Genomic DNA, 17,567 nt, shown 5'->3' with positions numbered 1-17,567 from the left:
TGCCCTCTACTTCTGGACACCACCACTCCAGGGAAAACACCTTGTTCATTTACCCTATTCATGCCCCTCATGATTGTATAAACCTCCATAACTTCACCGCTCAGCCTATGGCACTCCAGGGAAAACAGCCCCAGCCTTTTATGCCTCACCCTGTAGCTCAAATCTTCCAACCCTAACAACATCCTTATAAGTCTTTTTTGAAACCTTTCAAGTTTCACAGCTCCCTTCTGATAGGAGGCAGGCCAGAACTGCACACACTATTCCAAAATTGGCCTAACGAATGTCCTGTACAGCAACATGACCTCCCACATCCTATACTCAATGCTCGAACCAATAAAGGAAAATATACGAAACACCTTCTTCATCATCCTATCCTTGACTTGCAAGGACTATGAACCTGCAGTCCAAGGTCTCTTTGTTCCGCAAACATCTCCAGGGCCTTGTCATTCGGTGTATAAGTCCTGCCCTGATTTGCTTTTCCAAAATGCAGCACCTCACATTTATCTAAATTAAACCCTATCTGATCAATATCTCATTGTAATCTGAGGTAACCTTCTTCATTATCCACAATATCTCTAATTTTGTATGACCTGCAAAGTCATTTACGATACCAAATCATTTAAATGAATGATGAAACAAATCCAGAAATAAACATCCATTTCTCTGAGTTTGAATGTGCTCTGTGTAAATCCTGCCCAATGACTCTGTACCAGAGAAAGGCTGCACATGCACCTGGCTGCACATTGCCCCCTACAAAGCTGGTGGCTCCGCATGTGTCCAGTGAATTCTTGCCCCAAAGAAAGATGGCGGCGCGCACTCATGCCTGCAGCCACACTGAGGCAATTCCCCGTTTACTGAAAACACAAGACTGTGATGTTCAAATTTGTGTTTTCCGATGTGCACATTTTGTTTGTAAAACCTCTCCGTTCATACAGAATCTCTCTCACCTCCTGCGGTTCCACAGACAGCCTTGATTTGCGGTTACCTATTATCTGCCTGGTTACTCATTTGTCCTTAGTGTATTTGTACAATCACCTTTGATTCTCCTTAAACCTATTTCCTAAAGCTATCTCATGTCCCCTTTTTGCCCTCCTGGTTTACCTCGAGTATACTCCTACTGCCCCTATACTCCTCTAGGGATTTACACAAACACAGCTGTCTGTACCTGCCATACGCCTACTTCATTTTCTTGACCAGGCCCTCAATTTCTTTCAACAGGCGGCATTCTCTACACCTACCAGCCTTGGCCTTAACAGGAACATTCTATCTATATACTCTCATTGTCGCAGGCCTATGGAGGCAATGGCAGATGAGGATACAGAAGCAATCATTCCCAGTAAAGAGGAAATGTTGGGAAAGATAACAGCCTAAGGGTAGATGGGTCTCCAGGCCCTGATGGAATGCATCCCAGGGAGTAAAGGAGATGGTGGGGGGGGGGGGAAATAACAAATAGACTCGTGAAAATTCACTAAAATTTGGTGGATTCTGGGATGGATTTGACAGACTGGAAGCTGCAAACGTGGTGCCACTATTTTTCAAAAGGACCCGTTAGCTTAACTTCTGTAATGGAGAAAATGCTTGAACCTCTCAAGGAAGTAGTGGTGAGATATCTGGGTAGAAATTGTCTCATTGAGCAGACACAGCATGGATTCAGGAAAGACAGGTCATGTAGAACGCATTTAATGGAATTATTTGAGGATACGACGAGTGCGTTAGACAAGGCACACTCGGTGGATGTGGTGTACCTGGATTTCCAGAAGGTATCCGATAAGTTGCCACACAAAAGGCTGCTGAATAAGGTAAAGATGCACAGCATTATGGGTAATTATTATTGATACAGGATGGGTTAACCAGCAAAAAATAATGAATGGGGATGAACGGGTGTTTGGATTAGTGTTGGCACTACAACTGTTTGCAATTTACACAAATGTTTTGGAGTTGAGGACCAAGTGTCCGGTGTCAGAGTTCACATTTGATACAAAGATGAGGTAAAGCAATGTCTGCAGAGGCCACTCAGTCTGCACAGGGATACAGATCAGTTACGTGAGTGGGTAAGGGTCTGGCAGATGGAGTTCAATGTTGGGAAATGTGAGGTCATCCATTTTTGTCGTTTGAACAGAAAACTGGATGACGAAATGGTGAAAACGTGCAGCATTCTGCTGTGCAGAGGGAGCTGGGTGTCCTTGTGCATGAATCACAGGAAGTTGGTTTGCAGGTGCAGCAGGTAATTATGGCAGTGAAGGGAATATTGTCCTTCATTGCTAGAGGGATGGTTATGCTGCAGCTGTACAGGGTGCTGGGGAGGCCACACCTGGAGTACTGTGTACAGGTTTGGTCCCCTTACATTAGCAAGGATGTACTGGTACTGTAGGGAGTACAGAGGAGGTTCACTAGTTTGAGTTGGGAGTTGAGAGGATTGGTGTATGTGGAGATTGAGAAAACTGGTTCTATAGTCATTCTAATTTAGAAGAATGGGAGGTTGCATCAGAAACAATAAAATTATGAAGGGAGTAGATAAGACAGAAGCAGGGAGGCTATTTCCACTGGGGGCGGGTCAAACTACAGAGCATAACCTCAAAATAAGGGGGAGCAGATTTAGGACTGTGTTCAGGAGGAGCTTCTTCAGCTAAAGGGTTGTGAATCTGTGGAATTCCCTGCCGAGTGCAGCATTTGACGTTCTCAACTTGAATGCCTTTAAGGCAAAATGTAGATTTGTGAACAGGAAAGGAATTAAGGGTTATGGTGAGAGAGCAGGAAAGTGGGGCTGAGGCCATGAAAAGATCAGCCCTGATCTTATTGAATGGTAGAGCAGGCTTGAGGGGCCAGATGAAAGTTCTTGCCTTGTGCCATCAAAATTGGCCTTTGTCCAATTCAGAACCTTAACGTTTAGATCTGGTATATTATGTTCTGTAACTATTTTAAAAATAGAATTATCAGAGAATCCCATCAGTGTGGAAACAGGTCATTCAGCCCATCACATTGATACTGACCCTGAAAGCCTCTAAACCTGCCCCTGTAACATTGCATTTCCCAGAGCCACCCAACCTGCACATCCCTGAACATTATGGGCAATTCAGTCTGGATAATCCACTCAACCTACACATCTCTGAACACTGTGGGCAATTCATAGAACATAGAACATAGAAGAATACAGCGCAGTACAGGCCCTTCAGCCCTCGATGTTGCGCCGATCAAAGCCCACCTAACCTACACTAACCCACTATCCTCCATATACCTATCCAATGCCCGCTTAAATACCCATAAAGAGGGAGAGTCCACTACTGCTACTGGCAGGGCATCCCATGAACTTACGACTCGCTGAGTGAAGAACCTACCCCTAACATCAGTCCTATATCTACCCCCCCTTAATTTAAAGCTATGCCCCCTTGTAATAGCTGACTCCATACGTGGAAAAAGGTTCTCACTGTCAACCCTATCTAACCCCCTAATCATCTTGTACACCTCTATCAAATCACCCCTAAACCTTCTTTTCTCCAATGAAAACAACCCCAAGTGCCTCAGCCTTTCCTCATAGGATTTTCCTACCATACCAGGCAACATCCTGGTAAACTTCCTCTGCACCCGTTCCAGTGCCTCCACATCCTTCCTATAGTATGGCGACCAAAACTGCACACAATATTCCAGATGCGGCGGCACCAGAGTCTTATACAACTGCAGCATGACCTCAGGACTCCAGAACTCAATTCCTCTACCAATAAAAGCCAGTACGCCATATGCCTTCTTCACTGCACTATTTACCTGGGTGGCAACTTTCAGAGATCTGTGTACATGGACACCAAGATCCCTCTGCTCTTCCACACTACCAAGTAGTCTACCATTAGCCCAGTAATCCATCTTTTTATTACTCTTACCAAAGTGAATCACTTCACACTTAGCTACATTGAACTCCATTTGCCACCTTTCTGCCCAGCTCTGCAGCTTCTCTATATCCCGCTGTAACCTGCCATATCCTTCCTCACTGTCTACAACTCCTCCGACTTTCGTATCATCCGCAAACTTGCTCACCCAACCTTCTAACCCTTCCTCCAGGTCATTTATAAAAATGACAAACAGCAATGGTCCCAAAACAGATCCTTGCGGAACACCGCTAGTGACGGCACTCCAAGATGAACCTTTGCCATCAACTACTACCCTCTGTCTTCTTCCAGAGAGCCAATTCCTAATCCAAACCTCCAACTCACCCTCAATGCCATATCTCTGTATTTTCTGCAGTAGCCTACCATGGGGGACCTTATCAAACGCCTTACTAAAATCCATATATACCACATCTACCGCTTTCCCCTCATCTACCTCCTTAGTCACCTTCTCAAAGAATTCAATAAGGTTTGTGAGGCACGACCTGCCCTTCACAAAACCATGCTGACTATCCTTGATCACATCATTCTTATCCAGATGTGCATAAATCCTATCCCTTACAATTCTCTCTAAGACTTTGCCCACAACAGAAGTGAGACTCACTGACCTATAGTTACTAGGATTATCCCTACTCCCCTTCTTGAACAAGGGAACCACGTTTGCTAGCCTCCAGTCCTCTGGCACTACTCCTGTCGACAAAGAGGACACAAAAATCAAGGCCAATGGCTCTGCAATCTCCTCCCTTGCTTCCCAGAGAATCCTAGGATAAATGCCATCAGGCCCAGGGGACTTATCTATTTTCACCCTTGCCAGAATTTCCAACACCTCTTCTCTACATATCTCAAAGCCATCCATTCTACTTATTCGTGCCTCAGTATTCATATCGACAACAATGTCCTGTTCCTGAGTGAATACTGACGAAAAGTATTCATTCAACGCCTCCCCAATCTCTTCAGCCTCCACACGCAACTTCCCATTACTATCCTTGATTGGACCTATTCCTTTCCTAGTCATTCTTTTATTCCTAACATACCTATAGAAAGCCTTAGGGTTTTCCCTAATCCTACCAACTAAGGACCTTTCATGTCCCCTCCTTGCTGCTCTTAGCTCTCTCTTCAGGTCCTTCCGGGCTACCTTATAACTCTCAATTGCCCCTATTGAACCTTCACGCCTCATCTTTACAAAGGCCGCCGTCTTCCATTTAACAAGGGATTCCAACTCCTTATTAAACCACGGCTCCCTCACACGACCCTTTCCTCCCTGCCTGATAGGTACGTACTTATCAAGGACACTCAATAGTTGCTCCTTGAACAAGTTCCACATATCAATTACGCTCTTGCCTTGGAATCTACTTTTCCAATCCACACATCCTAAGTCATGCCTCAACGCATCATAATTTCCCTGCCCCCAGCTATAACTGGAAATTCAGCCTGGATAATCCACCCAACCTGCACATCTTTGGACTGTGGGAGGAAACCAGAGGGCCCAGACGAAATCCATGCAGAAAACCCCAATAAGGTGATCATCCCATTCTCATTTCCCAGTTCCACCTAAATAACTTCACTGACCATACTCCCAGGAATATCCTCCCTAAGCAAAAACATAATGCTATTTCGAATCAAAAATGCCACTCCCCCCTCCTCTCTTATCCCCCTTTCTATCCTTGCTATAGCATCTATACCCTGGAACATTAAGCTGCCAGGCCTATCCATCCCTGAGTGATGCCTCTGTAATTGCTATAATACCCCAGTGCCATGTTCAAAACCATACCCTGAGCTCATCTGCTTTCCCTGTCAGGCCTCTTCTATTGAAGTAAATGCAGTGCAACTGCTCAGTCCGACTTCATTCTGTGCCTTGCCCTTGCCTGCCTTGACTATTTGACTTCTGAACTGTACCAGCCTCAGACATACCTCTTTTCTCACTATCTTCTTGGGTTTACACCCATTCCCTCACTGGTTTAATGCCTCCCGAGTATCACTGGCAAGTCTCCCTCCCTTCCAATTCAGGTACAATCCATCCTTCTTATGCAGGTCAACTCTACTCCAGAGGAGATCACAACGATCCAAAAAACATGAATCCTTTTCCCCTGCACCAGCTCCTTAGCCACTCATCCAGCACATCCTCCTCTGTAATATGGACTTTTTTCAAGATGTCACCATTTATTTCCCCACATTCTATATCTCCCATGTACTTCTTCACAGTAAACACTGATGCAAAATACTCGTTTCCTATCTCACCCATCGCCTACATCTCCACACAATGGCTGCCTTGCTGATCTTTGAGGGTCTCTATTTTCTCCCTAGTTAGCCTTTTGTTCCTCATGTATTTACAAAAGCCCTTCGGATTATCCTTAACCCTATTTGCCAAAGCTATCTCACGTCCCTTTTTTGCCTCCTGATTTCCCTCTTAATTATACTCCCACTGCCTTTATACTCAAAAATTTTTTTGATTGGAATAAATGCAAAATATAACATCCTGCCAAAACAAACGAGGGCAGGACTTACACTCAATAAAAGTAGGGCCTTGAGTAGTGATATGGGAACAAAGAGACCGAGGGCTTCACGGCTCTGAAGTGTGTGTTACATGTAGACAGGGTGGTTAAGAAGGTGCTTAGCACACTAACCTTTATCGTTCAGACCTTTGAGTCCAGGAGTTGGGACGTTATGTTGAGGATGTACAGGACGTTGGGGAGGCCTCTTCTGGAATACTCTGTCCAGTTCTGGTTGTGCTGTTATAGGAAGGATATTATTAAAGTGGAGCAGGTTAGGAAGAGATTTACCAGCATGTTGCCATGAATGGAGTGATTGTGTTCGAAGGAGAGGCTGGATAGGCTGGGAATTTTTTTCACTGGCATGCACAAGGTTGAAGGGTGACTTTATTAGAGGTTTGCAAAATCAGAAAGAGTGTAGATAAGGTGAATGGCCGGGGGAAGAGGGGGATTCAAAACTCCGGTGCATTCATTCTGAGAAGAAATGAGAAAGATTTGAGGAAAGACATTAGGGTTCTTAAAAAAGAAATTACACACGTGGAATGAACTTCCAGAGAAAGTGGGAGCTGTGAATACAATTACAATATTTAAAAGACCTTAAATATTTGGATGGATGTGGACCAAGCAGAGGCAGGTACAATTAGGTCAGTTTGGAATTATGGTCGGCATGGACTGGTTGGACCACAGGGCCTGTTTCCTTGCTGTGTAACATTAGGACTCTAATCCTCACTAACTCTAAATTCCTCCATCCTCAACTCTCCCGATCACTGTCACATCATCCAGCCTCAACTCTTCCTTATTTATATAATTCCTCACCAGCCACAGAACGCTCCCTATCTCATGTCCTCCAGTTTCTCAGATCTCTGTGATATGTGCCTTTCTTTAGTTCCAGCCTTGAGGATGCCCTCATTCACTCCGATTGGTTGGAGGACAAACTGGTACGACCGGGTCCTCTGGTACTGCCCTCTGCCCCCTATTGGCCTGCGCTGACATCAATCATCGGGGCCCATTGTGAGGTGAGTGGTGGGATCCTCCCTCTCTCTGCCCTGGGATGAGCTTCAACATTCACAGTCAATGGGGCAGTATTACAGAGCACAGGGGCTGGGGCTATTCAGCCCATTTGGGATGTACCCTCTCCCCCTGGAGATGCTGCAAATCAGTCCCAATTCCCTTCCCAATTGCCCATAGACCCCCAAATCTTCCCTTAAAAAGTAAAATTCTAAATCTGTTTATGAATGACTACTGAGTCTGTGTCCAGCTGCCATTCAGACCGTTCCAGATACTCAGAACTTACTGAATAAAATAATGTTCACATTTTCACATTATTTGCCAATTACCTGAAAATAGTTACTAAAATTGTGACATTGTTAACAATTCCCCTCTCTGCAGATTAGATATCCTAGAAACAAATTTGCACCTGGTCAAAATCACTGTTTAACCTTCTCAGCTCCAAGGACAATTATCTGTACTTCTGCTAGCTCTCCACAAAAGAGGAACACATCTTATTTTCAGTTATTAGTGTCATAGAGATGTACAGCACAGAAAAAGACCTTTGGTCCAATTTGTCCATGACAACGAGGAATCCTCAACAAATGGAGCCCCATTTGCCAGCTATTGGTCCGTATCATTGGAAACTCTTCCTATTCACGTACCCAATCAGATGCCTTTCAAATGTTGTAATTGTATCAGCCTCCACTACTTCATCTGGCAGCTCATTCCACACATACATCACACACAGCTTGAAAACTTTGCCCCTTCGATCCATTTTTAATCTTTGCCCTCTCAACGTAAGCCCATGTGATCTTGTTTTGAACCCACCTAACTGGGGGGAAAAGACCCTGGCTGCTCACCTTATCCATGCCCTTCATGATTTTATAGATCTCCATGAAGTCACCTCTCAGTCTTTGACTCTCCAGGGAAATTACCCCTAGCCTATTCAGCCTCTCCCTGTAGCCCAAATCCTCCAACCCGAGCAAAGTCTTTGTAAATCTTGTCTGAACTCTTTCAAGATTCACAACATCCTTTCCAGAACAGGGAATTTCAAACTTAAAACATAATTCCTGAAATGGCTAAATCAATGTCCTGTCCAACCACAATTTGATGTCCCAGCTTCTGTAGTCAATGCATTGACCAATAAATATAAGCATACCAAACACCACCTTCACTAGTCTGCCTACCTGCGACTCTACTTTCAAGGAACAATGAACCTGCACTCCATGGTCTCTATGTTCAGCAACATTCCCAAGGACTGTACCATTAAGTGTACAAGTCCTGCTCTGATTTGCCTTTCCAAAATCCAACAGCTTACATTTGTCTAAATTGAGCCCAGTCTGCCATTCCTCGCTCCAATGGCCCATCTGGTTAAGATCCTGTTGCATTCTGAACTAACCTTCTTCATTGTCCACTACACCTCCAATTTTGGTGTCTCCTGTAAACCCACTGACCATATCTCATATATGAACATCCAAGTCATTTATTTAAGGACCCAATAACCATTCCTGCAGGACAATGCTGCTCACAGGCCTCCAGTCTGCAAAGCAACCCTCCATCACCACCCTCTGCCTCCTACCCTCAAACCAGTTTTGTATCCAAATGGCTAGTTCTCCCAACATTTCATGTTATCTAAACTTGCTAACCTGTCTGCTCTGTGGAACACCATTCAGTGTCCATATCGACAACGTCCACAGTCTGCCTTCATCAATCATCTTTGTCACATCTTCAAAGAAACTCAATCAAGTTAGAGAGAGAGAATTTCCCACACACAAAGCCATGTTAACGAGCCCTAATCAATCCTTGTCTTTCCAAATACATGTAAATCCTGTTCCTCAGAATCCCTTCCATCAACTTACCTACCACTGACGTTAGGTTGACTGTTCTCTTGTTCCCTGGCCTTTCCTTACCACCTTTTTAAAATAATGGCACCCATCTTCCAGCACCTCACCTGTCACAAACAATGATATAAATACCTCAGGGAGGGACACTGCCATCACCTTCCTAGCTTTTCACAAATTTCTGGGATAACATGATCAGGTCCCAGGGATTTATCCACCTTGCTACTGTTTAAGACATCCAGGACTTCCTCCTCTGTAATATAGACACTTTTCAAGTTATCACTATTTATTTCTCCAAACTCTCTAGAATAGAATAGCATGGTATTTCTTCCACCTCCTGTTGTTCCACAGATGGCCTTGTTAATCTTTAAGGGGTCCTATTCTGTGTCTGGTTATTATTTTATCCTCAATGTATTTGTAGAATCTCTTTGGATTCTCCTTAAACTATTTCCTAGAGATATTTCAAGTCCCCTTTTTGCTCTCCTGATTACCTTCGAACATATTCCTGTAAAAACGTGATCCTGTACTCCCAATTCCTCTGTCCCTGCCATATCTGCTCCCAAGAGAAGCAATTCCACTCCAGGACATCCCAGAAAGGTTTCCTCTTTCAAGGACCGCATTTCCCTCCCACTTGATCAACAATGCACTCCAACGCATATCCCCCACTTCCTGTCCCTCTGTCTTCCCCCCACCCTCCAACCACAATAAGAATATAATCCCCCGGTCCTCACCTGCCACCCACTAATCTCCATTAACCTCTGCTATGTCCGCTACCTACAGTCAGACCCCACCACCAGGGATATAGCTCCTTCCCCAGGCCTTTCTATCTTCCACAGAGACCATGGGATCTTTGGTGCTGATGTGCTGCCCCACGGATATCTCAGTCACTCACCCTGCCAAATGGCCTAGTGAGATTATCACTAGATGGATAATCCAGACACCCAGATAACATTCTGGGGCCCAGGGTTTGGATCCCATCACGACAGACAGTGGAATGTGAATTCAATAAAAATTTGGAATTAAGAATCTATTAAAGACCATGAATCCATTGTTGATTATTGCGAAAAAAAACCTCATCAGATTCGCTAATATCCTTCAGGGAAGGAATCTGCCATCCCTACCTGGTCTGGCCTACATGTGACTCTAGACCTACAGCAATGTGGTTGACTCTTTACTGCCCTTTGGGCCCAGCCAGTGACACCCTCATCCTGTGAATGAATAACAAAGAAAGTCAAGTCTTGTACACAACCATACTATTCTTAGAGATAAGTGATCTCTTCGTAAATTTGCTTCTCAACTCTCTGCTGACTATTGGGGAAGTGGGGGGTAGGGGTCAATAATACCATCCCAATAAGGAGATCATCCCTTTCTTATTTCTCAGTTCCACCTGTATAACCTGCCTGGATGTACTCCCAGGAATACCCTCTTGAAGCCCAGCTGTAATGTTATCCCTAATCAAAAATACCTCTCCCCCTGCTCTGTTGCCCCCTTTCTATCTTTGCTATAGCATCTGTACACTGGAACATTAAGCTGCTGGTCCTATCCATCATTAAGTCATGCCTCTGTAATTGCTATAATATCCCAGTGCGATGTTCAAAACCATACCCTGAGCTCCTCTGCCCGACCTATCGGGCCTCCTGCGTTGAAATAAATGCAGTGTAACTGCTCATTCTGTGCCTTGCCCTTGTCTGCCTTGACTGTTTGACGTCTGAACTGTACCAGTGTCAGACTGAGCTCTTCGCTCACTCTCTCTCTGGGTTTACCCACATTCCTTCACTGGTTTAATGCCTCCTGAATAGCACTAGCAACTGTTCCCTTCCAGTGCCAGTACAATCCATCCTTCTGATGGAGGTCAATTCTACCCCACAAGAGATTCCAATGATCCAATAATGTGAACTCTTCTATTCCTATGTCATTGATACTAGTAAACAACAGCCTCCCCTCAAAATGGCTATTCTCCCCTTTAAGAATATTCTGCTCCCTCTCTGAGAAATCCTTATACAAAAATTACACATTCGAATAATAAACCTTACACTCATCAGGTCAGCATAAAAGGATTACAGGACACATTGAAGATTTGGGGAGACCTTTTGAGAGAATGCGATGATTCAAAGGAGAATTTTTAAGCAGCAAAAGGGATTGATCTGGAACACAATACTCACACACACACAATGCGAATATCCAGATCCTGATATACTGAGTAATTCAATTAGAGTTTAGCAGAATATTTACTGAGATTACCATCTGAATGTCCACCTGTAATATCCCGTAATACAAGTTTATAAAATCTGTCACTATCAGTTTAAGTTAGAAACTCACAGCATCCCCTCCTCGTGGCCCAGGATTACTGTATATATTACCCTTGAGGACATCAGCAGTCAACTCAGGGGGAAATCTGTGGGTTTCTAGGAGATTCCAACTTGAGATCTTATGTGACTGAACACAGCAGTTCTTTGACACATTGGAGAAAATGATCCAAGCGTCAGTGAGATATGGGGAACAAGAATTACTTTCTTTTCTTTCATTCCGTGCTGCCGCTCTGCCTCATCAATAAGACATGGATGTGAAAGGCTAATGCCTAACGATGGGCAAGTTGTCTCCATCCTGACAAATGTGAAAAGAGAGAGATGCACAGGAGAAGGAGGCAACAAGTTGCCAGATGTGGTGTAACTAGGGAAAAATGGGAAATTGCTCATTTTGGAGGAGATAATAAAAGAACAAAGTACTATTTAAATGGTAGAAACTGTAGAAAGCTGCACCACAAAGGGACCGGGGTAATTGTTCAGGAAACACAGAAAGCTACCACACAGTTACATCAGGGAATCAGGAAGGGGAATCGAATGTTTTGTTTCAAAGTTTTTCAGTATTAGAGTTTGGAGTCTCTACCTGAGAGTAACGTGTGGAAGTGCTGGTGAGACCACCATATCTGCAGTAATGAGAACAGTTTTGGTCCCTTTAGATAAGGAAATGTCTCACTTTATTGGAGGCATTTCAGGGAAGATTCAATGAGATGATCCCTGGTTTGGAGGGATTATCTTTTAAATAAAGGCTGAAAAGGTTGGGACTCTACTCACTGGATTTTGGAGAAAGAGGGGTGATCACATTGAGACAGATGGGATTCTTAAGGGGTTTGACAGGATAAATACTGAGAGGATGTGTCTGAGGGTAAATACTGAGAAGGGAGTCTGAAACCAGATTCTGAGTCACGGAATCAAGGGTTCTGTTTTGGATTCAAGTTTAAGGCAACACAGACGTGGGTAAGGGGTTTCAGTAGCAATAGAGCTGGGGTGAGGTGGAGAAAAACAACGTTTAAGAGATTGGAATTCCTGGTTTTGTGATTGTGTGGATGTCTGATCAGAAGGTCACCTTGGGGTCAGATATAACAGCAATATTGTGAAGAGTGTCGTTCTGCTTCAGAGAGTTCCCAGTGAGAGGGAGGGGCTCAGCAGAAAGGTAAAGGTAAGGCAATGGGTTTAACCATGACAATGTTTCATTGGCTGAAATTGCAGCTTATCGAGCAGTGGGAATGTGACAAGCAGTTTGATAACTGAGTAACAGTGGAGTAATGGAGAGGGATGATGGGGAGGGAGAGCTGGGCATCGTCAGTGTACATGTCAAACCTAACACAGTGTGTTTGGATGATATCACCTCCTGGCACTGTGTACGTGAGATACAGGAGAGACCAAGGATAGATCGTTGAGGGACACCAAATGCAAGGAATTCAGAAAGGAAAGGGAGAGTGGAAATGGAGCAGGATTTTCCAACAACGGTGAGGTCAAATATCAGTTTTTCACAAAATGGGAGAGAAGGACATAACCAAAAAAAGACCAAAAGACAGAACAAGGAACAATATCTATGAATTGGCGAGGGGGAGTGATGAGGCGGCAGTGGAGGAAAGAGAGTTGGAAAGTGAGTTTAGTGAGATTAGGGTAAGGGGTCAAGGTGAGCTCTGATAAGGCTTGATAAGACACTGGAGAAAGATGTAGGTTTAGGACAAAAACCAGGAACACCACGTGAGTCAGTTTGGCTCAGTGGGCTAGTGGGAGGGAGAGAAGCAGCAGATCAGATTATCTCAGTCTTAGTGACAGAGAAACTCCATGTGCTCCTCACTCGTTGTTGGAGAGAAGGATGGAGGAGACAGGATGATGGACAGTGTTTTACAAAGAAACAAAACCAGGGTTAGTGAAATTTAAAATGAGTGAACAAACCAGATGTATTTAGCTTTTATCCAGAATATTAAAACAAACGTCTAAAGTCCTGGTTCGAATCCCATCTTGGCAGATGGTGGAATCTGAATTCAAGAAAAAAAACAACGTATTAGGAATCTCCTGATCTCCATGAAACCATTGTCAATGGCGAAAAAAATCCTGCCAACCTGATAGCGGCCCAGCCAGCGACTCACTGTATTAATCACTGCAAAGTCTCAACACAGGAATGAAACTGGATGGACCAGTTGGCAACTAACAAAGCACCAGAAATTACAACCACAGAATCAGCCTTCTCGATGGTGCAACGTCCTCCTCACTAATATAGGGTTTTTGGTGCCAAAATGTGGAGAGCTGTCTCACAGACGAGTCAAGGAACAGCCTGACATAGTCATACCCATGGAATCATCCCTTACAAACAATGACCAGACACCACCATCACCATCCCTAAATATCGAGAGTGTGGTGCTGGAAAAACACAGCAGTCAGGCAGCATCCGAGGAGCAGGAGAATCGACGTTTCAAGCCTAAGCCCTTCATCAGCCTGACCTGCTGTGCTTTTCCAGCACCAGACTCTTGACTCTGATCTCCAGCATCTGCAGTCTTCACTTTCTCCTGAAATCTCTGGATATGTCCTGCCCCACCGGCAGGACAGACCAGGCAGAGGTGGTGGCACAGTGGTGTACAGACAGGGAGGATTTGCCCTGGAAGTACACAGCATTGGCTCTGGAGTCCAGGAAGTCTCATGGCTCCTGCTGATTGCCACGTCCCGTCCTCCCTTGGCTGATGAATCACTTCTCCTTCACGTTGAATAACATTTGGAGGAAGCACTGAGGCAATAAAATGGTGTCAAACGTACTCTGGGTACAGGATTTCAATGTCCACAATCGAGACTAACTCTGTAACAGAATTACTGACTGAGCTGGTCAGGTCCTAAAGGGTATAGCTGCTCAACTGAGTCTGCACCGGGTGGTGAGGGAACCAACAAGAGTGTAAAACATACTTGATCTCATTGTTATGAATTGACCAGCGGCAGATACATCTGGCCATGACAGTATCGGTACGAGCGACCATCACACATTCCTTTTGGAGACACAAGTCTTGGCTTAAAGTTGAGAAAAACCTCCATCGCGTTGAGTGACACTATCACCGTTCTAAATGGGATAGACTTCGAAGAGATGTAGGATCTCAAACTGGGTATCTCTGAGGCACTGTGGGACATCAACAGCAGAACTGTACTCCAGCACAATCTGTAATCTCATGGGTTTGTACGTCCTGCTCTCACCCATCACAATGGACAGGAAAGGAGGGCATGCCATGAGCAGCATCGGGCAGACTTAAAAATGAAGTGCCAACCTGGTGAAGCGACCAAACAGGACCATCTACATTTCAAACAGCATCAGCACCAAGCAACAGCGCTAAGTGATCTGACATCCAATGGAACAGATCGGAGCTCTGCAGTTCTGCCACACCCAGTTGTGAACGGTGATGGGCAATTAAACAACTCACTGGAGGAAGCATCTTAGATATGCCCACCCTTACTGATGGAGGGGCCTCACACATCCATGCACCAGATAAGATGACAGCATTTGCAGCAATCTGCAGCCAGAAGTGCAAAGTGTGATGATCCATCTCAGCCTTCTCCAGTGGTTTCCAACATCACAGATGTGAGTTTTAAGCCAGTTCGGTTCAGTTTGAATAACACCAAGAAATAGTTAAGTAGTGCAAAGGCTACGGGCCCTGCAAATATTCTGGCAATAATACTGATGGCTTGAGCTCCAGAACTTGCCACCCACCAAGCCAAGTACCGCTCCAGCACTGGCATCTATCGACAATGTGGAACATTGCCCAGGGATGTTCAACACAAAAACACAGGGCAATCCAACCCAGGCAATTTCCATCTATCAGTCCACACTCGATCAGCAGTAAAGTGATGGAAGATGTCATCAACAAGGCTACCAAGCAGTAGCTGCTCAGCAACAATCAGCTGAGTGACACTCAGTTTAGGCACCACATGGGCCACTCAGTTCCCGATGGTGTTACCGCCCTGATTCACAATCTGGCAATCAGCTGAATCCCAGAGGTGAGGTGAGTGTGATTAGATTAGATTAGATTAGATTAGATTACTTACAGTGTGGAAACAGGCCCTTCGGCCCAACAAGTCCACACCGACCCGCCACCCACCCATACCCCTACATTTACCCCTTACCTAACACTATGGGCAATTTAGCATGGCCAATTCACCTGACCTGCACATTTTTGGACTGTGGGAGGAAACCGGAGCACCCGGAGGAAACCCACGCAGACACGGGGAGAATGTGCAAACTCCATAACTCAGTCCCACTCCAAGATCACTAATTCTAGCTGATTCCACCCTCATCTCAGCTAATATACTGAAACTCTCATCCATTGTGTGTTATCTCCAGACTTCATTTTCACACTCAGGGCCAGCTTACCACATTCAACCTCCCTGTAATCTCAAGAAAGTCTAAATCTCTGCTTGTTGATTCATCAAAAGGCTCCTAATTATAATCAGCAGCATACTGCCATAGAGATGTACAGCAAGGAAACAGACCCTTCGGTCCAACCTGTCCATGCCGACCAGATACCCCAACCCAATCTCGTCTCACCTGCCAGCACCTGGCCAATATCCCTCAATTTAAAATTCTCACACTTGATTTAATTCCTGGCTGTGATCATCCGTAGCTCCCTGCACCACACACACTGAGACCTCGACAACCCATTTTCTTTGAGACTCCCAACCATTGGTTAATTCATTACTTCACCTGTGTGGCTGTTTCTACAGTTGCTGAAGCAGCTTGGTCTGAAATTCGCAGCCAAGACCTCACAGGTCTGCCTTTAAGACATCCCTCAAAACCTGCTTTTTGGCAATGCTTTTAGTCACCTGACCTAATATCTCCATCTCTGGCCTTATGTCTAAAGTTCTCAACAGTATTTTTGTGAAATTATAAGCATGATAATAAAAATACAAACTATTGTTGATTTGGACATTATTCTCAAATCATCACTGTTGCTGAATGAATAATCTATAATGCCACTTACCCAACCACATTGTAGGAGCACCTTCACCACACAAACTGCAGCTGTGCAAGAAAGTCAAACATCACCCTCTCCACAAGCAACAGGGCTTTGGCATTAATCACTGGTATCTGTGGAAGGAGAAACACAGTTGATGTTTCAGGGAGTGTAAAACAGATTACAGGGAATGAAAATGGTGCAGAATTTGATCGTCAGAAATGGAAGGAAAATACACTTGCTTGTTGGAAAAAAGAATTCTTGACTCAAAAATATTCAAGAAAAAAGTAATCTGATAATAGAGCAGTACATGGTCAGGGGCTGGGCCGCAGTGAAAAACTCATTTACAAAGGGCCTATAAAAGTAATAATACAGGAGTAAACAGACCAAAAATACACCCATAGTTCGAGACTGAGGAAGCTAGATATTGACAAAGTGGTCATGAGGGAGCCCAGAGGTGAATCAGAGCAGTATTGGCTGCTATGATCACAATGACTCTATACTAGAGAAAGGCTGCACATGCGCCTGGCTGCACCTTGCCCCCTACAAAGATGGCGGCTCCGCACGTTGTCCCGAATAAAGATGGCGGCGCTCACTCAGGTCTGCAGCCGCGCTGAGGCCATTCCGAATTTACTGCAAACTGAAACGTTCAAATTTGTGTTTTCCGACGTGCACAACTTGTTTGTAAAACATCTCCGCTCATAGCAACACAGTTTTTCTCTCGTTTCCCTGTTTATTTCTGTCGTTACCGTATCCTTTCTCTCCATAACTTGCCGAGCATTCATTACGGCGACTCTCCTCCGCGCGCGAGGGTGATCACATGGTTTAGTTTAGCTCCGCCCTTCATTTACTTTGATTGGCTGGAGGACCAACATCCCGCTAGGTCCTCCAGCTCCGCCCACCGTCCTTCCATTGGTCCGGTGCTGACATCAGTCATCCGCGGGTCACTTTGTTGGCTGAAGCATGCGCAGTGAGGCCTGCTTTAGCTGATATGTTGGGTAATGTGATGGGAGAGTTTACTGAGGGGAAGGTTCCCTTTGTGTGAGCTCTGCAGTAGATTTCCTTTATTCATGGAGGGAATTGCCTTCCTACTCATGACTGTATAGCTGTAATTGATGAATCAATGCCATCG

The 17,567-nt window shown here is 44.8% G+C and overlaps 1 long non-coding RNA gene across 14 annotated transcripts in view; it reads right to left on the bottom strand.

Annotated features, from left to right (window-relative positions):
• LOC140484541 (uncharacterized) overlaps positions 1-17,247 on the bottom strand; it is a 44,195-nt gene extending 26,948 nt beyond the window's left edge. For 5 of the 14 annotated variants that reach the window (XR_011962260.1, XR_011962252.1, XR_011962263.1 and 2 more), the window contains exons 1-4: positions 17,185-17,247; positions 16,463-16,569; positions 13,404-13,486; positions 6,500-6,604 (exon numbers count right to left, since the gene is read on the bottom strand). This is a non-coding gene — a long non-coding RNA (uncharacterized lncRNA). Of the gene's footprint in view, positions 1-6,499; positions 6,605-10,316; positions 10,404-13,403; positions 13,487-16,462; positions 16,570-16,677; positions 16,802-16,970; positions 17,101-17,184 lie in introns of those variants that run through there. The other 9 variants (XR_011962257.1, XR_011962253.1, XR_011962259.1 and 6 more) reach the window with 7 other exon arrangements.
• Between the last annotated feature and the right edge of the window lie 320 nt (positions 17,248-17,567).

The sequence above is a fragment of the Chiloscyllium punctatum genome, chromosome 13 (assembly GCF_047496795.1).
Source record: "Chiloscyllium punctatum isolate Juve2018m chromosome 13, sChiPun1.3, whole genome shotgun sequence".
Taxonomy (NCBI): domain Eukaryota; kingdom Metazoa; phylum Chordata; class Chondrichthyes; order Orectolobiformes; family Hemiscylliidae; genus Chiloscyllium; species Chiloscyllium punctatum.
The sequence above is the reverse complement of the archived record's forward strand: the minus strand, read 5'-3'. Positions and strand labels throughout refer to the sequence as shown.